This window comes from Entelurus aequoreus, linkage group LG14 (assembly GCF_033978785.1).
Source record: "Entelurus aequoreus isolate RoL-2023_Sb linkage group LG14, RoL_Eaeq_v1.1, whole genome shotgun sequence".
Lineage (NCBI taxonomy): Eukaryota > Metazoa > Chordata > Actinopteri > Syngnathiformes > Syngnathidae > Entelurus > Entelurus aequoreus.
Window position 1 is genome coordinate 33313941 of NC_084744.1, and position 24009 is coordinate 33337949.

Consider the following 24009-nt stretch of genomic DNA (forward strand, 5'->3'; position numbering starts at 1 on the left):
TATTTTGTTTCCCGAGTATCCTGCTTCCTTGATTTTTGTAAGTAAAAATAATCTTCAATCGCGCTGCTGGATCAGTTTGAATTAGTGGATGGATAGCGGGAAAAGGAACAATATGTGACAAGGAAGGCTGTGCATGGTGCGAGTCAGACAAGATGCCAAGTGGAACAAACATTTCAACAAAGGGGTTATAGGAACATTGGTAAATGGCTTATACAAACCCCGTTTCCATATGAGTTGGGAAATTGTGTTAAATCCTTTTCAAGCCATATTCAGTTGAATGCACTACAAAGACAACATATTTGATGTTCAAACTCATAAACTTTATTTTTTTTTTGCAAATAATAATTAACTTAGAATTTCATGGCTGCAACACATGCCAAAGTAGTTGGGAAAGGGCATTTTTACCAGTGTGTTACATGGCCTTTCCTTTTAACAACACTCAGTAAAGGTTTGGGAACTGAGGAGACACATTTTTGAAGTGGAATTCTTTCCCATTCTTGCTTGATGTACAGCTTAAGTTGTTCAACAGTCGAAGCCACGCTGTTGTAACACGTGGCTTGGCATTGTCTTGCTGAAATAAGCAGGGGCGTCCATGATAACGTTGCTTGGATGGCAACATATGTTGCTCCAAAAGCTGTATGTACCTTTCAGCATTAATGGTGCCTTCACAGATGTGTAAGTTACCCATGTCTTGGCCACTAATACACCCCCATACCATCACACATGCTGGCTTTTACACTTTGCACCTATAACAATCCGGATGGTTCTTTTCCTCTTTGGTCCGGAGGACACAATGTCCACAGTTTCCAAAAACAATTTGAAATGTGGACTCGTCAGACCACAGAACACTTTTCCACTTTGTATCAGTCCGACGGCGTTTCTGGGTGTTGTTGATAAACGGTTTTTGCCTTGCATAGGAGAGTTTTAACTTGCACTTACAGATGTAGCGACCAACTGTAGTTACTGACAGTGGGTTTCTGAAGTGTTCCTGAGCCCATGTGGTGATATCCTTTACACACTGATGTCGCTTGTTGATGCAGTACAGCCTGAGGGATGGAAGGTCACGGGCTTAGCTGCTTACGTGCAGTGATTTCTCCAGATTATCTGAACTCTTTGATGATATTACGGAGCGTAGATGGTGAAATCCCTAAATTCCTTGCAATAGCTGCTTGAGAAAGGTTTTTCTTAAACTGTTCAACAATTTGCTCAGGCATTTGTTGACAAAGTGGTGACCCTCGCCCCATCCTTGTTTGTGAATGACTGAGCATTTCATGGAATCTACTTTTATACCCAATCATGGCACCCACCTGTTTCCAATTAGCCTGTTCACCTGTGGGATGTTCCAAATAAGTGTTTGATGAGCATTCCTCAACTTTATCAGTATTTATTGCCACCTTTCCCAACTTCTTTGTCACGTGTTGTTGGCATCAAATTCTAAAGTTAATGATTATTTGCACAAAAAAAAATGTTTATCAGTTTGAACATCAAATATGTTGTCTTTGTAGCATATTCAACTGAATATGGGTTGTAATCCGTTTATATTTACATCTAACACAATTTCCCAACTCATATGGAAACGGGATTTGTACTTGTATAGCGCTGTTCTACCTTCAAGGTACTCAAAGGGCTTTGACACTATTTCCACATTCACCCATTCACACACTGATGGCGGGAGCTGCCATGCAAGGCAATAACCACGACTCATCAGGCGCAATGGTGAAGTGTCTTGCCCAAGGACACAACGGATGTGAGGAAGTTGGTAGAAGGTGGGGATCAAACCAGGAACCCTCAAGTTGCTGGCACGGCCACTCTTCCAACCGCGCCAATCCCTTTCAGTGTTTTATGCGACTGACTCTGACTTTGTCTCACCTCTCTATTTTTTTAGGTAAAACTTGGGAGCTTTTGAAGTGTATTTCTGGTCTTGTCATCGTCGTCCGGACAGAAGGGCGACACGGCAGTGCAGCTGGATCAAAAGAGACGTCGGAGACGCTTCACTGAAGCAAAAGTTGCTTTATTACCAGCGAGCGTCATTTACACAGGACTGCAGTTCCTGGGAGGAGGTCAGGTCAAATATGGAGGACTCCTCTCCCGGAGAACCCAAACCATACTTTTATATATTCCGTCTTTCACTGTCTGGGTGTGCGCTAAAGCTAAACAGCACCACCTGACCACGAAAGGAGATGTTGGTGTGTATGTGTCTGGAAAACAACTACTTTAAGTCATAACTTAAAGGTTGGCATTTGAGCTAGACAGGTAGTCTCCTTTCAAGGATATGGTTGTCACTTTTGCATTCCCAAGTCCCAATTAGGGCCTCTTTTCCTACGAGAAGTGATCCAATCTACCTGCGAATATCAAACTAAGGGGCCTTATCTTATCATGTGCTCAAACTGAAATACCACTGTTTACTCAAACCTGATGGTTTGTGTGAAAGATATATTTAAGAGTTATTTATATTCATAGTCATACTTGAAAACAGCTAGTGTTTTTCCATTTGTTCTCTTTCTGTTTGTCCGCAAGTAAACTGTGTGTGTGTTAACCTTGAAGCTTTGGAATGTAGGGAGTTGTAGTACTCCCTTATAGAGGCTTTGCAGCTGACGTCATCAGCCACGCCCATTAGCTTGGCGGCCATCTTGCCGGTCACCAGTTCAGTGCCGGTCAACGACTCACACACGCTTTCTTGTTAAATCTGCTGCTATTTGAGCTTGGAAATGCCGGAAACCTGCTGTGCTGTTGGATGTAGCAATAGACGAGGCGATAAACCAAATCTTAGCTTCTATAGATTCCTGGCAAACATCAAAAAACGCGATAAATGGATCGCGGCGATTTGTCGTGAACGATGGAAACCTACGATTTACACAAGGATATGCAATGAACACTTCATATCAGGTATGTAAACAAACTATTCACCACAATCACACAGTTACTGCCACGCGGATTTGTAAACAGACAGTAGGCTCTTCTGTGTGTGCTTTTTCCTTACCTTGGTCATGAGAAGAAATCGATTCTTGTTTGGAATCTGCCATATCAGCCCATCATGCACAAAACCTGCTGTAAAATACTTGTAGGCATCCAGACTCTTGTATGCCTTAAGGTCCTTTCCAGTGTACGGAGATGGTGAATTGACAAGGTAATTATAAATGTCTGGATATGAGAGATCAGGCAGGTCGGCTATTGCAAAACGCTCAGGTGATTTTAGCATGCTTCTCTGTAAAAGGTACGGACCCGTTGTGCCAACAAGGTTCAACTTCTCTCGGTAACGTTTCTTGGACTCTTCATCCAAATGCACAACTTCATTGGATAGCAAATCAGCCATAATTCGGATGAAATCGGTGAAAATGTAGCGCAGAAATCAAACTGAATCTGTACGAACACGTAGGAGCGAGCTGACCAGTTGACCGGCAAGATAGCGGCATAACACAAAGTCATGTGATAAAATCACGTGACTGCAAAGCCTCTATACCTCATCTTTCGTTGAACAATGAACCTGTATGTCCCATCTGGGGAGGGCGGGGGCTGTTTGCAGATTGAAGAAGTAGTCTCTTCCGTATGAGTGTTAGATCAACTCGGGGAACCGATACGAATGTGTTGTTTGAGTTGACCTCCCAAAGCTTTGGAATAAACTAGAAAATGCCTATTCTGTTCTGGTGATCCTTCATACTCAGCTTATATGTCATCCAAAAGAATTTGGGATTGACCAGCAATTTAGATTCCCTTGGAGGAAGGACTGGTCGGAACGCAACAATTGCTTTCTCAAAGATGAATATGAACATTCACCAAGTGTAGAACATGATATGAGTGAATTAATACAGGAGTTTGCACTTAACCTGCTCTCTGGAATATTCTCCTGGTGACTGTGTGAGTTTGGTGTAAACATGTTGATACACATTGTTACACACTGAGAGGAACATCAACCGGTCATAAATATTGTGTGTCTGAAACTGTCTCGTTTTTATGAACAACATAAAACAATCAGTACATCATCCTCACATGACAATTCATCTCCCTATAGAAAATGTATTCAAGAATAGTGTTAATAATAAATATAAAGTTAGTAAAGATGTAAGAGTAAGAAGTAAACAAACCTGTTATGTGTAACACAACTTGATGTTTCTTGCGCTCAGACTAATATAACCGGATGCAAACAGTTACTAAGGATGTTTACTCTATTTAATAGAGTGTAATAAAGGACATATATGTGTACATGGACGCACAGATTAAGAACACTGCAATAACGTCTTCACCGTCAGACGCCATCTTGCTTTATCCTCGCCGTGTTTGGTTCGCGCGCAGTGTGGTCAGATCTCGCAAGAGAAACAAGTAAGCAGCTCTCTCTTCCACATCTGATTGATTGATTGATTGATTGTAACTTTTATTAGTAGATTGCACAGTACAGTACATATTCCGTACAATTGACCACTAAATGGTAACACCCCAATAAGTTTTTCAACTTGTTTTAGTCGGGGTCCACGTAATCAATCCATGGTCATTCTCGCGAGAGAAACAAGTAACCAGCTCTTTCCCCCCCACCCCGGGTACAACTATTTCAACATTCGGAAAATAAAAGTAAACTTGTCCATTTTACATTTTCAAAACAAAGACTTACAACTTATTTTCGTAAAAGTATTCAAATATTTAACAATGTATTGAAACGACAGTAGCATACCGAAAGAAAAAAAAGAAACAAAATAAATATTATACTCGTGATATTATTTTTGTCTTTGATGCTAATTGTTTTTATAATGTATTTTAGTATGTGGGAGGTTTTCATGTTCTTTTTAAATTTCCTTTTCCATTATATATATTATATCTATCTATCTACATATGTATGCAAATATATACATATATATGCAAATATATATATATATATATATATATATATATATATATATATATATATATATATATATATATATATATATATATATATATATATATATATATATATATATATATATATATATACATATATACACATATATATATTAAGGCTGCAACTAACAACTAATTTGATAATCGATTAATCTGTCGATTATTACTTCGATTAATAGTCGGGTAAAAGAGACAAACTACATTTCTATCCTTTCCAGTATTTTGTTGGGGGAAAAAACAGCATACTGGCACCACATTTATTTTGGTTATTGTTTCTCAGCTGTTTGTAAATGTTGCAGTTTATAAATAAAGGTTTATAAAAAAATAAAAATAAACATTTTTTAAAAAATAAAAAATAAAAAAAAGTTGCCTCTTTGCATGCACATAGCATAGATCCAACGAATCGATGACTAAATTAATAGGCAACTATTTTTATAATCGATTTTAATCGATTAGTTGTTGCAGCCCTAATATATATATAACAATTTGACAGCATTCTCCAATGGAACATTCTGGAGAAACATCCTGGATGAATTTGGATAGAAGTGAGTTACAAAGGTAAACTTTTTGAATGAGTTAACTTTATTTGTGATGATTTATCTCTTATGCTCAGTCCATTTTTTTCCAAATTAATTTGAGGGAAGTTGTCACCGCCTGCTGCCACCTTGTGGTTTGTATTGTCACTTTTCCTCTTTCGGTGCAGTTGACCTTGTTCTTACAGTTCTCCTTCCTCCTAGAGTTCCTGTGTTGCCCTTGTGGGCGGAGTTGTGGGACGTGCACAGCTGCTTCCAATTGACCCTGGTGCTACTTAGCAGCACCTTGACAGCTGAAGGGCACTCGGCGATTCCACTCCACGCCAGTTGATTCGATGCTTTGAGTATTTTGCTACCTTGGCCATTCCCAGTGCCATCCATCTTGGTGTTGTTTTGTAGTGTGCACGTCTTGTAACTCCAAACCAAGTTAAGGTTTTTTTTGTATATAAGTAGCTTTTGTTCTTTTTTCCACGATGCACATTTTGTCCTCTCTTTTTCGCAACGTCGCTTTTTGTTACCTCCTGTTTGGATTGTTTTTGTGAGTAGATTTCCGCAGTAAAAGAAGTGTTTTACTCAGCGTCCTGCACATCCCTGGGTTCCTCTTTACTGTGCTGAACAGCACTCTGACAGAAGGAGTTTCTCCAAAACGCAACACTCTTTGGCGGACAAGTTTGTGATTAAAGGCTATACATATCAAATGAAAGGGACCAGTGGTAGAAAAAATGGATGGATGTACAGTAAAGCTCTGTGGGATGATGTACATTATGGACTTTTCCCTAACATTCCAAACTTTCCCATGTTTTCTGAAATTGATAATAATTGAGGGATTCTAAAAAAGGGGGGGGGGGAACAACTTTAAAAAACAATTGTCATGTGTGGTTTATTAATAAGAAATGTAGATTAAAAACAAAACTATCCATCGTAACCTTCCACATATAATGTTGCCATTTTCTCTAATCTACATATAGCATAAAGGGCACATACATATAAAACAATATTCATATTACAAAAGAGCGTAATAAAGGTAGTTAAAAGAATGGATTATTGACCCAACCAATGATTCATAAAGTCACACATTTTAAAAGTAAATGATCTTGTATAAAACACCACTGCTCAAATGATGTATAAAGTAAATAATGTTAGAATCATATTAACAAGATTGTGTTACACACACAACAATGATGTCACACATGTTATATGTGCTGATGTTGTTAGAAGGTCAAAGTTAAAGGCCTACTGAAATGAATTTTTATTTATTTAAACGGGGATAGCAGATCCATTCTATGTGTCATACTTGATCGTTTTGCGATATTGCCATATTTTTGCTGAAAGGATTTAGTAGAGAACATCGACGATAAAGTTCGCAACTTTTGCTCGCTGATTAAAAAAAAGCCTTGCCTGTACCGGAAGTAGCGTGACGTCACAGGTTGAAAGGCTCCTCACATTTCCCCATTGTTTACACCAGCAGCGAGAGCGATTCGGACCAAGAAAGCGACGATTACCCCATTAATTTGAGCCAGGATGAAAGATTTGTGGATGAGGAACGTGAGAGTGAAGGACTAGAGTGTACTGCAGGACGCATCTTTTATCGCTCTGACCGTAACTTAGGTACAAGCTGGCTCATTGGATTCCACACTTTGTCCTTTTTATATTGTGGATCACGGATTTGTATTTTAAACCACCTCGGATACTATATCCTCTTGAAAATGAGAGTCGAGAACGCGAAATGGACATTCACAGTGACTTTTATCTCCACGACAATACATCGGCGAAGCACTTTAGCTACGGAGCTAACGTGATAGCATCGGGCTTAACTGCAGATAGAAACAAAATAAATAAATCCCTGACGAAGGACTTCACCCATCATCCGTGCGGTGGGCGGCTAGCATCGGCTAGGCGCTGCTATCCAAGTAAGTAGTCCTTGTTGTGTTGCTGCAGCCAGCCGCTAATACACCGATTGATCCCACCTACAACGTTCTTCTTTGCAGCCTCCATTGTTCATTAAACAAATTGCAAAAGAGTCACCAACACAGATGTCCAGAATAGTGTGGAATTATGAAATGAAAACAGAGCTTTTTCTACGGGCTCCGAATACTTCTCTTGCCCTTGTGACGTCACGCGCATACGTCAGCATAATAAAACGTTTTTAACTGGAAGTGTGGCGGGAAATTTAAAATGTCACTTTATAAGTTAACCCGGCCGTATTGGCATGTGTTGCAATGTTAAGATTTCATCATTGATATATAAACTATCAGACTGCGTGGTCGCTAGTAGTGGCTTTCAGTAGGCCTTTAACAATGCTGTTGCTAACGACGCCATTGAAGCTAACTTAGCAACCTGACCTCACAGAGCTATGATAAAAACATTAGCGCTCCACCTACGCCAGCCAGCCCTCATCTGCTCATCAACACCCGTGCTCACCTGCGTTCCAGCGATCGACGGAAGGACGAAGGACTTCACCCGATCATCGATGCGGTCGGCGGCTAGCGTCGGATAGCGCGTCTGCTATCCAAGTCAGAGTCCTCCTGGCTGTGTTGCTGTAGCCAGCCGCTAATACACCGATCCCACCTACAACTTTCTTCTTTGCAGTCTCCATTGTTCATTAAACAAATTGCAAAAGATTCACCAACACAGATGTCCAGAATACTGTGGAATTATGAGATGAAAACAGAGCTTTTTTGTGTTGGATTCAATGGTGTCCGAATACTTCCGTTTAACTATTAATAATAATAATAATACCTGGGATTTATATAGCGCTTTTCTAAGTACCCAAAGTCGCTTTACATGTTAAAAACCCATCATTCATTCACACCAACTATTGACGTCACGCGCATACGTCATCATACATAGACGTTTTCAAGCGGAAGTTTAGCGGGAAATTTAAAATGTAATTTTATAAGTTAACCCGGCCGTATTGGCATGTGTTGCAATGTTAAGATTTCATCATTGATATATAAACTATCAGACTGCGTGGTCGCTAGTAGTGGCTTTCAGTAGGCCTTTAAAGTTTTGACAGTTTATTTCAAATCCTGCATCTTCATTTGCTGCTGCTGTTCTCACCAGCACACTTGTGTTTCTTACACTGGTACTTAGAAGACAATCTTTCAGCACACACACTGCAACTCAACACTTTCTCACCTGTGTGTAGTCTCATGTGTACTTTCAACTGCGGATTTTGTATAAAACTTTTACAACAAACTGAACATGTATAAGGTTTTTCTCCAGTGTGTGTTCTCATGTGTACTTTCATATGGTGACTGCGAGTAAAATCTTTACCGCAGATAGAACATGAAAAAGGTTTTCCTCCATTGTGGGTTCTCATGTGTAAATTTAAATTTGTATTTGTTACAAAACTTTTTCCACATTCTGAGCAGGAAAAAAAAAATTTCTCCAGTGTGTATTCTCATGTGTGTTTTCAAATTGTGACTGTGAGTAAAATATTTACCGCAGATTGGACATGAAAAAGTTTTTCCTCCAGTGTGGGTTCTCATGTGTAATTGTAAATTTCCATTTGTTCCAAAACTTTTTCCACATTCTGAGCAGAAAAAGGGTTTTTCTCCAGTGTGTATTCTCATGTGTGTTTTCAAATACTGCCTTTGAGTAAAATCTTTATTGCAGATTGAACATTTAAAAGGTTTTTCTACAGTGCGTGTAGTCATGTGTGTTTTCAAATAGTTCCTTCGAGCAAAATCTTTACTGCAGATTGAACATGTAAAAGGTTTTTCTCCAGTGTGTGTTCTCATGTGTACTTTCAAATTGCGACTTTCTACAAAACCTTTACCACAGACTGAACAGGTAAAGAGTTTTTCACCAGTGTGTGTTCTCATGTGCACTTTCAAATATTTACTTAGAGCAAAACCTTTACTACAGATTGAACAGATAAAAGGTTTTTCTCCTGTGTGTCTTCTCATGTGTGTTTTAAGATGACAATGGTATTTAAAGGTTTTGTCACAGTGAGAACATGTGAAGTGAGTGTTGTCAGTGTGACATGTCTTATCATCTTTAGAGTCTTCATCAGCAGTGTCAGGAGAGTGTGACGTTGTGTCCTCACTATCTGATAGTGGAGCTAAGAGCTTGTCTGCTTGTGATCCTCCACAGTGGTCTCTATCAGCTTCTGTTGTCATGTGTTGTGTTGAGCTGCTGCTTGGAGGCTCCGCCTCTCTCTTCTCCTCACGCTCACCTTTGACCTCATCACCTTCACTCTTCACAGGGACACCAGTCCCTGGGAACTTGGTGACATCAACCTCCTCCAGTCCTTCAGGATGCTCTCCCTGCTGACTGATGCTGTGTTCCTCCTCTTCATCCTTAATGTGAGGGGTCAGTGGGTCATCGTCTTCCTCTTTCATATCTATACCGCCCCAATGTAATATTGGGGCGGTATAGCTCGGTTGGTAGAGCGGCCGTGCCAGCAACTTGAGGGTTGCAGGTTCGATCCCCGCTTCCGCCATCCTAGTCACCGCCGTTGTGTCCTTGGGCAAGACACTTTACCCACCTGCTCCCAGTGCCACCCACACTGGTTTGAATGTAACTTAGATATTGGGTTTCACTATGTAAAGCGCTTTGAGTCACTTGAGAAAAAGCGCTATATAAATGTAATTCACTTCACTTCACTTCACTTCTTTAAAATGGGGTGTCAGTGGGTCCTCCTCTTCCTTTTTAAAATGGGGGATCAGTGGGTGTTTCTCTTCCTTTTTAATGTGGGAGGGCTGTGGCTCCATCCTGAAGCTCCACTTCTGTTGCTCAGGGAGAAGATGTTCTTCACAGACGTCAGCAGGACACAAGAAGACAAACATGTTTTAGAAACATCCAGCTCTGCGTTCAGTACTTTTACATGCACTTAGGAAAAACAAGTCATCGTATCAATTGTCTTGAAATGTCAGTGACGCACAAACACGCTGCTCTTTACAACATTATTCACAGGAAAATTAAAAACCAACCAGGACGGGACTTTTTACTATGGATAGACGATATGGTCTAAAATTGATTGTGCGATATATTATTTCATGTAAAATTACTAATAGAACCATTTTAAAACAGGCTACACGGGCTCCTAATGTTGTTGCTGAAATATGCAGTAAAATATTACATCATTTCCAGTATTATTTTCTCAAAGAAAGTCACCAGATATTAACAGTAAATAAACAAGTACATTAATAATAATTGTTTCGACAAAATAATACAATTAGAAATGACACAATATGTTACTGCATATGTCAGCTGCCAAATTAGGAGATTTTGTTACCCGCTTTGAAATTCTTCTATTATCAATCATACACCAAATGATATATCGTGACGTATATTGTTATTAGAATATAGATTTGAGGTCTTATCGCCCATACCAAACATTGGTTCGCCGAGTCATTTTGTTTGGCCCACCAAATATATTTATTTCTTATATTCTTCAGATGTGTGTGTATGTTTAAAATGTTGTACTACTGTCCTACATCACGTGGAAGTGTCATGTCATGGGGTTGGTGTGCTTTTAACTTGGGGTGTGACGATACGGTCAGCTCACCAAAGGATACTTGATATTGGCTTTAGGAGAACAAGACAATATTTTGGTGGTTAACATGATTCTTACATCAACGTGTCCTTCATGTGTATATGAATGTACTTTCCCTTGTGTGCTTAGTTTTACTGTAACTTCATTGTGGATCATATCTATAAACAACCTCAATTGTTTTTCAGCTTTAATTTGAAGGACTGTTTACTTATCTGACAAATTCAAAGGAAACTGCACTTTTTTCAAATGTCGCCTATCATTCACAATCCTTATGTAAGAAATGTGTTACATTTTTATGAATTGTAATTAGTAAATAAATGTGAGCCAAAATCAGCTAACATTGGAGTCAATGGGAGCTCCTCTATTAGACCCACAAAGTCCTCCAAATAAGCATCCGAAAACTGCCAACAATACTCCATTTACATTTTGTGACCTGAATATTAACCAAGTATTAGCAATATTGTTATTATAAGCGCTAACGTTAAGGACCTACTTTTAGCGGCGCATTGATCACAGAAGTAACTAGCTTATGCTGCTATATTGACATACTGAGCTGCTTTCTCGCCTCTAAGATGGTGAAAGCTAATTCTAGATTATAAATCATGCTTCTCACTTTTGTAGTAGAAGGTTGTGGACATAAACCGGAGAACTTGGTCAACTTTGACATCCAACTTAGACCTGGAGATGGCAAGAAAGATGCGGAAATATGCTCTTTCGCACCCACTCTTTTTGAACCCTTTGCGAGGATTAATTCTTCATCTAAACGGGAAGATATGAACATCCCATCAGTCGGCATCCCAGTGAGAGCAGACATTGTATGCTTGAAATGAGCAAGATATGTAAATATGACATGTTATTAAGAATGTTACTACATTACATATATACTTACAGTGTGTATTTAAAATGTTGAAGGGGGTTTTAGGATGTTATTTAGAGCACTTTATAGGCAGAATAGAGCAGCTACCAATGACTCAATTGTTAGCTAACCTTTGCTAAGGTTTATTTTCTATTGAGGATGCATTAACCATCGACCTGCTCAGTGGCCTTGTGGTTAGAGTGTCTGCCCTGAGACTGGAAAGTTGTGAGTTCTCACCCCGGCCGAGTCATACCAAAGACTATAAAAATGGGACCCATTGCCTCCTTGCTTGGCACTCAGCATCAAGGGTTGGGGGTTAAATCACCAAATGATTCCCGAGCGCGGTCTCCGCTGCCCTCACCTCCCAGAGGGTGAACTTGGGGATGGGTCAAATGCAGAGGATAATTTCACCACACCTAGTGTGTGACTACCTTTGAGACCTTAACTTGAACTTACATAGGGACTGTGAATGATTCCAAAAACTGCTATTCCCCTTGAAATGAGAAAATAGAACAACAAGATATCATGTGAAGTGAATTATATTTATATAGCGCTTTCCTCTAGTGACTCAAATCGCTTTACATAGTTAAACCCATTATCAAAGTTACATTTAAACCAACGTGAGTGGCACTGGGAGCAGGTGGGTAAAGTGTCTTGCCCAAGGACACAACGGCAGTGACTGGGATGGCAGAAGCTGGGATCGAACCTGGAACCCTCAAGTTGCTGGCACGGCCACTCGACCAACCGAGCTATACCGCCAGGCCGCCTTAACAACACCAACACATTACCCACCGCCTAAACTAAAGTCTTAAAAAATATATATATAATATTTATTTTTTTTTGTGTCCTGTCCAGCTTCTCAGGCAAATCATATAGTAGATGTAGATGCCCATATCGGCTGTTCAGATTTACTTGCCTTATTTGTATTTGACTTTATTAAATGTATTTATATTATCATTTGGTGCTAAACTAAAGTCTTAACAAGCTGCTACGCTTCGTACTGCCTCTGCCTCTGTCAGTATGTCTCTGCAGCACCCAGCATTGTCCCACCCACACAGCCATCTGATTGGTTACACGCAGAGCGGTAACAGCCAATCAGCAGTGAGTATTCAGAGCATGCGTGTGTTACGGACAGCAAAGCCCTGTCTGTCTGAGAGAAAGACAAGCATTATTGACCTACAGTTAACAACTAAGTTATTTCACTTTACCTTTTTCTGTGTTGAAGCGGCAAAAAAGGACATTATGTTAAATGAAGAGTTTCTGTCTCTGATAGTTGATATAATAATGTAACTGCATCATAAAGCCTACATGAACTATTGCTATTGTACTATTTTTTCAGCTATATTTACATGAATCATTAGTAATGCAGCAGCCTAGTTTTGAATGGCAGGGTCCCTGCTATCACATGTTGATAGAAATAAAACATTTACATAATACAAATCAACTACAGGCTTCCCAAATGCTGTAATAAATTAAGCATGATGAGTTGAGCATATGTCAGCATGTGGCCCCACTTTTAACTCTTTTTTCAAACGCTTATTGCAAACGCTTATTTACAGTATGTCATTAATTTGACTTTGTCATTATTTTGACTTAGTAAATATTGACTTACTAAGACAAAATAATGACATACTTAGCATCTCAGGTAACTAGGACTGTTTTGTGTTTTGTCTTAGTAAGTCAATATTTACTAAGTCAAAATAATGACATACTTAGTATCTCAGGTAACTAGGACTGTTTTGTGTTTTGTTTTTACTTTACAGAATATATTAACAAGAACAGAATATTAACAAGAACAGAATATATTAATAAAAAAATGTGGGGTTGCTTTGACTCCTCTTCCTCTTTAATGTGGGGGTACTGCAGCTCCTCATTTTCCTTTGTAATATAGGGGGGTTGTGACCGCCCGAAAGACTCCCTAGGGAGGTGTTTAGGGCACGTCCGACCGGTAGGAGGCTACGGGGAAGACCCAGGACACGTTGGGAAGACTATGTCTCCCGGCTGGCCTGGGAACGCCTCGGGATCCCCCGGGAGGAGCTGGATGAAGTGGCTGGGGAGAGGGAAATCTGGGCTTCCCTGTTAAGGCTGCTGCCCCCGCGACCCAACCTCGGATAAGTGGAAGAAGATGGATGGATGGAAACAATGTCCAAAATGACAGATTGACAGCTAAGTTGTTATTTCCTCGTTCTGACTGACTTAAATGTTACTTTTTAATGGTACTTCCACTTAAATATTACATTTTAATGGTACTTTTACTTAAATTCTACTTTTCAATGGTACGTTCACTTAAATATTACATTTTTATGGTACTTTTACTTAAATTCTGCTTTTTAATGGTACTTTCACTTAAATGTAATTTTTTAATGGCACTTCCACTTAAATATTCCATTTTAATGGTACTTTTACTTAAATTCTACTTTTTAATCCTACTTTCACTTAAATGTTACTTTTTCATCGTACTTTCACTAAATGTTACTTTTTAGTTGTACTTTCACTTAAATGTTACTTTTTAGTTGTACTTTCACTTAAATGTTACTTTTTAATGGTACTTTTACTTAAATAATACTGTTTTTGGTACTTTCACTTTAATGCTACTTTCATTTAAATGGTAGTTTTTCATAGTACTTTTACCTAAATGTTGTTTTTTTAGTTGTACTTTCACTTAAATGTTACTTTTTAATGGTACTTTCACTTAAATGTTACTTTTTAATGGTACTTTCACTTAAATGTTACTTTTTAATGGTACTTTCACTTAAATGTTACTTTTTAATGGTACTTTCACTTAAATGTTACTTTTTAATGGTACTGTCATGCAATCAACACTTAGGGCCTGATCCACTAAGATCCAAACAGCACGCCATAAACAGCGTGTGCAAAAAAATAAAACAATTAAATAGTGTGTACCTGGAATGTCCCGATACCAAAATTTTGGTACCTTTAGCAAAATATGTTTCGATACTTTTCCAAATAAAAGGGACCTCAAAAAATTTCATTTTTTGGCTTTATTTCAACATAAAATGTTATCATACATAAACATAAGTTTCTTATTGCGATGAAAGAAGAAAAGTGCACATACTAGACAACAGCCGATCCAGTAAATTGGTATTGATATCAGTACATAACAAAATAATATCCAAAAATTGATCTTGACACACACGGGGAGCCAATGCAGAGATTTTAAAACTGGTGTAATGTGAGCCCGCCTTCTGGTCTTTGATTCGTTTGTTTGTTGTTGTTTAAAGTTCTTATTCACTGTTATTGATGTTCATATTATCATTATTATTGATACTGTTATTGATATTATTCAATTTTGTTTGTCCTTTTTTTTAATGCATGTGTTGAATTTGTGTGTTGAAGTGTGTATTGTTATTTCAAGTGTCGTTGGTTTGGAGTTGTACGTTATTCTTTTCTATTAATATTCAGTGTGATGTTTGGCAACACAATAAAATCAAATATAAAATGATTTTTCTCAACAATCATTGACGATCCTCAGGTAAGAAAGACGGTTTATTACCATAACAAGGCAAGAATACAAAAATAGGAACGGTAAGCTAGAGAAAAGCTTAGACCAGGACTAGCCAACATGCGAACTAGAAGCAAGAATAACCTGTTGGGTGTAGCAAACAAAACTGCCAGACAGAGTATGGCGTGAGGCAGGAATACATATCTCTCTGATTAGTGACCGGATGCAGGTGAGCGTCCTGACCACTAATCAGAGGCAGGTGTAAATAATCAGCATCCATGGCAAAAAGGAACACAAAAACAGGGGTGCTGAAGTCTTTGTTTTGATGACTCTTCGTTTTCCATCCATCGGAAGAAGGTGCTTCATTGTACTAGACACTTCTTGGACTCTGGAGGAGTACTCTGTGTCACCTCCGGCTCCGATAGCAAGTCCTCTCCTGTGTTGTAATAATAAATTGAGTCATTAAACAAGAGTCAAGGCCTTTCATAGCCTTCGTGATATCAATAAATCAATCAATCAATGTTTACTTATATAGCCCTAGATCACGAGTATCTCAAAGGGCTGCACAAGCCACAACGACATCCTGGGCTCAGATCCCACATCAGGGCAAGAAAAAACTCAACCCAGATGTGGGGTACTTTCACTTAAATGTTACTTTTCAATGGTACTTTCACTTTAATGCTATTTTTTAATGGTACTTTCACTTAAATGTTACTTTTTAGTGGTACTTTCACTTAAATGTTACTTTTTAATGGTACTTTCACTTAAATGTTACTTTTCAATGATACTTTCATTTAAATGTTACTTTTTAGTCGTACGTTCAATTAAATGCTACTTTTTCATGGTAATTAAATGCAGAGAACGACTCTCTGCTCCACACGCTGTAAGTCTTTGCTGTCGTCCAGCATTCTGTGTTTCTTTACTTTGCAGCCAGTCCAGTTTTAGTTCCGTTCTGCATAGCCTTCCCTAAGCTTCAATGCCTTTTCTTAGCGGCACTCGCCTTTTGTTTATTGTTGGCGTAGATACCTTTTTACCTGCACCCTGCCTCCCGCTGTCATCTGCATATTGTGATCTCGACACACCATGTTCCCGACATCTACAAAGCAATTATCTACCTGCTGCCACCTACTGGTATGGAAGAGTATTACACGGTTACTCTGCCGAGCTCTAGACAGCACCGACACTCAACAAGGGCACATTATTTGCAGGTTATAATTACTGGTTTGCATTAACCCAATAAGTAGGGGATGAAATAATTACAAAAGCCAAAAGCAGTGAAGTTGTCACGTTGTGTAAATGGTAAATAAACACAGAATACAGAGTTACTTATATGACAAAAATATCCCCAAGAGTTAAAAAAAAGGTTTTTCAAAATATATTAAATGTTTTTGTATTTTAATGTCACTTGTGAAAAAGTATGGTGTTTATGTGTGTCGTTGTCCAATTAAATGTATTTGTGTGATTGATGCTGTGTTGCTACCATGTTACAAAGTAAAATCAAATAAAAAGACACAAGTAAACCTTTTTCATAAATGTCATTGAATCCTTCCTTGTAGTATTCCAACATCAACTTCGGGTAGACGCTCACATCTTCGGAAAACCTCAAGTTGAAGTCTGGCAGAGGTGAGGACATAGACGAGGCGGAAGTTTCTGCCGGCAGAAGAGAATTAAATTATTGTGATGGACTGTAATGTTAGCTTACATAGCTATGCTAATGTTGCTAACATTTGTGTGCCTCACTTACTTCAAATACTCTTTAATGTCAATTTTATATACACTTGTCTCACTCTTTTATGTTACGTTGTTGTATGTGATATATGACATCTATTACGTTGTTGTATGTGATATATGACATCTATTACATTGTTGTATGTGATATATGACATCTATTACATTGTTGTATGTGATATATGACATCTATTTTATTGTTGTATGTGATATATGACATCTATTACATTGTTGTATGTGATATATGACATCTATTACATTGTTGTATGTGATATATGACATCTATTTTATTGTTGTATGTGATATATGACATCTATTACATTGTTGTATGTGATATATGACATCTATTACATTGTTGTATGTGATATATGACATCTATTACATTGTTGTATGTAATATATGACATCTATTATATTGTTGTATGTGATATATGACATCTATTACATTGTTGTATGTGATATATGACATCTATTACATTGTTGTATGTGATATATGACATCTATTACATTGTTGTATGTGATATATGACATCTATTTTATTGTTGTATGTGATATATGACATCTATTACATTGTTGTATGTGATATATGACATCTATTACATTGTTTTATGTGATATATGACATCTATTACATTGTTGTATGTGATATATGACATCTATTTTATTGTTGTATGTGATATATGACATATATTACGTTGTTGTATGTGATATATGACATCTATTACATTGTTGTATGTGATATATGACATCTATTACATTGTTGTATGTGATATATGACATATATTATGTTGTTGTATGTGATATATGACATCTATTATGTTGTTGTATGTGATATATGACATATATTACATTGTTGTATGTGATATATGACATCTATTACATTGTTGTATGTGATATATGACATCTAATACGTTGTTGTATGTGATGTATGACATCTATTATGTTGTTGTATGTGATATATGACATCTAATACGTTGTTGTATGTGATGTATGACATCTATTATGTTGTTGTATGTGATATATGACATATATTACATTGTTGTATGTGATGTATGACATCTATTATATTGTTGTATGTGATATATGACAACTATTACATTGTTGTATGTGATATATGACAACTATTACATTGTTGTATGTGATATATGACATCTATTACATTGTTGTATGTGATATATGACATCTATTACATTGTTGTATGTGATATATGACATCTATTTGTCATGACGTGGAGTCGAACCCGCGTTTCCTCTGCACCTGGAGCTGCAGGCAACTCTGCTAACCCCTCTGCTGGCAGCACACTCAGACACACCTCTGCTCGCACTGAGCACAACACGCCCACACAGCAACAAGCCTGCAAGCAATCACTGATCAGCGCACCTGGACCTGACGAGGGGGAGCGACATAAAGACCAGCGGACCCGAGGAACCTTTGCCAGAACGTCGCTAACCTTCCAGTAAGCATCACGTCTGGCATTCCTTTCCCAGTGATTTCCTCGTCCTTGTTTTGCTCTCTCTCCGTGTTTCCCCCTGGTTCATGCCCTTTTGTATTTCCACAGTGACTCCCCTGTCTTCTGTGATTGTGCCTTGTCACTCGACACCCATCCGGTTTCCTGACTGCCCTCCTCGATCTACGACCTCCCTGCTCGGACCCAGACCACGCTGCCCTGCTCTTGCCCACGACCACTTGCCTGCCCACGAACTGCCTCTTCGCCTTGCCCCCTTGGATAACGACGAAAGATACAACCAACATTTACAGACAACAACCCTTGGTAACATTTACATTATTAATTTTACACATAGTCAACACTCACTCACTTTGAGTAGCATACACACGCCACGTATTCATCAAAGGTTTCAAATAAACCTTGTAAACCGCAGTCCTGCCCTGGTTGTCGCCTCCTTCCCTTCTCTGATACATAACACTATTACGTTGTTGTATGTGATATATGACATCTATTACGTTGTTGTATGTGATATATGACATCTATTACGTTGTTGTATGTGATATATGACATCTATTACATTGTTGTATGTGATATATGACATCTATTACATTGTTGTATGTGATATATTACATATATTATGTTGTTGTATGTGATATGACATATATTACATTGTTGTATGTGATATATGACATATATTACGTTGTTGTATGTGATATATGACATATATTACATTGTTGTATGTGATATATGACATATATTATGTTGTTGTATGTGATATATGACAACTATTACATTGTTGTATGTGATATATGACAACTATTACATTGTTGTATGTGATATATGACATCTATTACATTGTTGTATGTGATATATGACATCTATTACATTGTTGTATGTGATATATGACAACTATTACATTGTTGTATGTGATATATGACATCTATTACATTGTTGTATGTGATATATGACATCTATTACATTGTTGTATGTGATATATGACATCTATTACATTGTTGTATGTGATATATGACATCTATTACATTGTTGTATGTGATATATGACATCTATTACATTGTTGTATGTGATATGACACCTATTACATTGTTGTATGTGATATATGACATCTATTATGTTGTTGTATGTGATATATGACATCTAATTCATTGTTGTATGTGATATATGACATCTAATACGTTGTTGTATGTGATGTATGACATCTATTATGTTGTTGTATGTGATATATGACAACTATTACATTGTTGTATGTGATATATGACATCTAATTCATTGTTGTATGTGATATATGACATCTATTATGTTGTTGTATGTGATATATGACATCTATTACGTTGTTGTATGTGATATATGACATCTATTACATTGTTGTATGTGATATATGACATCTATTACATTGTTGTATGTGATATATGACATCTATTACATTGTTGTATGTGATATATGACAACTATTACATTGTTGTATGTGATATATGACATCTAATTCATTGTTGTATGTGATATATGACATCTATTATGTTGTTGTATGTGATATATGACATATATTACGTTGTTGTATGTGATATATGACATCTATTACATTGCTGTATGTGATATATGACATCTATTACATTGTTGTATGTGATATATGACATCTATTACATTGTTGTATGTGATATATGACATCTATTACATTGTTGTATGTGATATATGACATCTATTACATTGTTGTATGTGATATATGACATCTATTACATGTTTCAGTCCTAACCTGGAGAAAGTCCACGTGGTTCACGGTTTCCGACAACTTGTCAAGCTGGATGCTCATCCTCTGCTGCTCCTTGAGTGCAATGTTTGCCTTCTCCAGCAACTCCTCGGCCCAACTGACATCCAGGTACTTCCTGTTGTAGATCCTCTCACACCAGTCCAAGTGCTTCTCCTCCAAGGACCTGGTCACCATCTTTAAGAATTTCTCACTCATCTTCGTCAGCTGCCCAGTACAGTCCTTCAAGAGAACCGGGACGTTTGTGACGTGTGCATTTAACCCAAAAAGTGTGCGAGGGTTGTTTGGTCTTTCTTTGACAGAGAGGACGTTTTCTCCGAGATCCAAAACCATCTTCTCTGCCTGTTGGATGTTCTCCTGACAGTTGTGCTTCATCTTACCAAGCTGATTCTGGAGACAATGAAACATTCAACACACATCAAGCCAAAAGAAACCCTTCATGACACCAGGGTGGTCTTCCTGCCTCATCAAAGCACCTTAACTCATCCTATGTACGAGTGGTCTACAAAAGTGTTCCTAGAGAACTGCAATCTATTCAGGTGCTGGATGACATCATTGTAAGACCTGAAAAAAAACGCAAGTTGCTTTTTCAAAAGTATCTAAAGAGTGTTAAAATACTCCCCAAATATAGCAACCAATTAAATCATGAATATTTATATTGGCCTTTTATATTAAGTGTAATTTCTCATGGTGTTACACCGGGGTCGCATGGTTATGCACAGGTGGTTTCCCCAAGATGCAAACAGACATCCGGAAGCAGTGTGCAGGTAGGAATAAATTATTTATTGTGGTAAATCAGGAAAGAAAACAAGAATAGAAAAGTGTGCCGATTGCACGGGAAGCTAGGGTATAGGCTTAACCAAAGACTAGTCAAAAGCAGGCGCAAGAAATAAGGAACTCCAACGTAGCAAACAAACCAGCCAGGCAGAGTGTGGTGAGAGGCAGGAATAAATAGCTCTCTGATTGGTGACCAGGAATATGTGAGTGTCTCGACCACTAATCAGAGGCAGGTGACAATAATCAGCAGCCATGGCAACCAAGAAACAAACCAGGGTGTAGAAACCGAACTAAATCAAGAACTAAGAAAATACAAAACTAAACAAAACATGATCCAAGCAACGGATCATGACAGTACCCTCCCCCCTTTAAAGGCCTACTGAAATGATTGTTTTTTTTATTTAAACGGGAATAGCAGATCCATTCTATGTGTCATACTTGATCATTTCGCGATATTGCCATATTTTTGCTGAAAGGATTTAGTAGAGAAAATCGACGATAAAGTTCGCAACTTTTGTTCGCTGATAAAAAAAGCCTTGCCTGTACCGGAAGTAGCGTGACGTCACAGGAGCTAGTATTCCTCACAATTCCCCGTTGTTTACAATGGAGCGAGAGAGATTCGGAGCGAGAAAGTGATGATTACCCCATTAATTTGAGCGAGGATGAAAGATTCGTAGATGAGGAACGTTACAGTGAAGGACTTGAGAGGCAGTGATGGACGTATCTTTTTTCGCTCTGACCGTAACTTAGGTACAAGCTGGCTCATTGGATTCCACACTCTCCTTTTTCTATTGTGGATCACAGATTTGTATTTTAAACCACCTGGGATACTATATCCTCTTGAAAATGAGAGTCGAGAACGCGAAATGGACATTCAGTGCCTTTTATCTCCACGACAATACATCGGCGAAACGCTTTAGCTACGAGCTAACGTGATAGCATCGTGCTTTAACTGCATATAGAAACAAAAAAAATAAACCCCTGACTGGAAGGATAGATAGAAAACCAACAATACTATTAAACCATGGACATGTAAATACACGGTTAATGCTTTCCAGGCTGGCGAAGGTTAACAATGCTGTGCTAACGATGCCATTGAAGCTAACTTTGCAACTTAGCAACCGGACCACCCAGAGCTATGCTAAAAACATTAGCTCTCCACCTACGCCAGCCAGCCCTCATCTGCTCATCAACACCCGTGCTCACCTGCGTTCCAGCGATCGGCGGAAGGACGAAGGACTTCACCCGATGCGTTTGGCGGCCCGGAGACGTAGGAAGTCAAGGTGAGGTCGGCGGCTAGCGCGTCTGCTCTCCAACAAAGTCCTCCTGGTTGTGTTGCTGTAGTCCGCTGCTAATACACCGATCCCACCTACAACTGTCTTCTTTGCAGCCTTCATTGTTCATTAAACAAATTGCAAAAGATGTCCAGAATACTGTGGAATTATGAAATGAAAACAGAGCTTTTTGTATAGGATTCTACGGGGTACCATAACTTCCGTTAAACTGACTTCGTCACGCGCATACGTCATCATACCGCGATGTTTCAGCCGGATATTTCCCGGGAAATTTTAAATGTCACTTTATAAGATAACCCGGCCGTATTGGCATGTGTTGCAATGTTAAGATTTCATCATTGATATATATAAACTATCAGACTGCGTGGTCGCTAGTAGTCGGTAGTAGTGGGTTTCAGTAGGCCTTTAAAGGATATATATATATATATATATATATATATATATATATATATATATATATATATATATATATATATATATATATATATATATATATATATATATATATATATATATATATATCACTGTACAACATTGTCACATTTCAATAGCATTTTTAGGTCACTTAAAATAACTTTAGGCTGTCAACATCACACTGTGATCAAGGGCTATACAAATATACTTTATTTGATTGATTGCATAATAATAATGATAATAATAAGAGCAAAAAAGAGGGAAAAATATAATAATCTAGCATTGTTAAATCTTATCGTAAGGATGCAAAATTTTGTGTTTGTTTTCGGCATTTAGTTTTTAAATTGTTAACTGGAGGATTTACTTTAAAGAAGAGGTTTAATTTGCCAAACGTGATGTAAGAAGGGATCTTATTCAGTGTGCATGCTCTTTGTGATGACGGGTGACTCGTGTGAATGGAGATGTTTTGATTATTATGATGATTAGCATACCTGTTGCTCTTGTCTTTCCACCTCCACCCTCTCGATGTCATGGCCGTCATGTTGGTCGATGAAACACAGCAGGCAGATGCACTGCTTGTCCGTGCGGCAGTACAACTCCAGCAGCCTGTTTTGTTGACCACAGACACAAAGCTCGTTTGACTGGTAGTGTGGCTGGACGTGCAGGTCGCAAAACGAGGCCAAACACTCCACGCATGACTTGACCGCCTTGTACTTCCTCTCCGGGCAATCGTCGCACTCCACGTCGTCCTCCTCCGCCAGAGTTTGACCCGCCGAGGCCTCCTTAAATCTTTCCACCACGTCATCCAGTAAGATGCTTCGGACAAGCACCGGAAAGTCTGCCGACATTGAGGGCACTTCACGTCGCATTCATCATCGTCCCAGTATCTGCTGATGCAGTCCGAGCAGTAACTGTGGCCGCATGGAATGGTCACTGGCTCCTTCAGGACATCCTGACACACCGCACATTTGAACTGGTCTTTGTCCAGGACCACCCCGCCATGAGCCATCCTTCAAAGAGGTGCGGGAGGGGACCTGTGTGAAGTTCTTCATTGCAAATATCATAGTCACACCGATACGGGTTTTAAAGGTATTTTAATGTCTTTAATTTCCTTTGTGTTCTTTGATGTTTGATGTTTCCCTCTTACACACATGTAAGAGGGATGTGTGCTATGGCTATGAGTTGTTTTTTCTCTTGGCCTCAGTCTGGACCCTCTCTCCAGGGGCCCAGGCTTAGACCAATTTTTTTTTCTCAGCCCCCCAAACCCCCCATTGTTTACCTGTATCTCACCTTTTTTGTAAGGGGCGCCGGAAGTTGGCAGACCCGTCAGCGATCCTGTTCTGTCTC

The 24009-nt window shown here is 38.5% G+C and overlaps 1 protein-coding gene and 1 pseudogene across 1 annotated transcript in view; both read right to left on the reverse strand.

Moving 5' to 3' along the window:
• LOC133664775 (E3 ubiquitin-protein ligase TRIM47-like) overlaps window positions 1–24009 on the reverse strand; it is a 121838-nt gene that overhangs the window by 96633 nt on the left and 1196 nt on the right. The gene's annotated exons all lie outside the window — the stretch shown is intronic.
• On the reverse strand, window positions 14744–23974 carry LOC133664776 (E3 ubiquitin-protein ligase TRIM47-like; annotated as a pseudogene).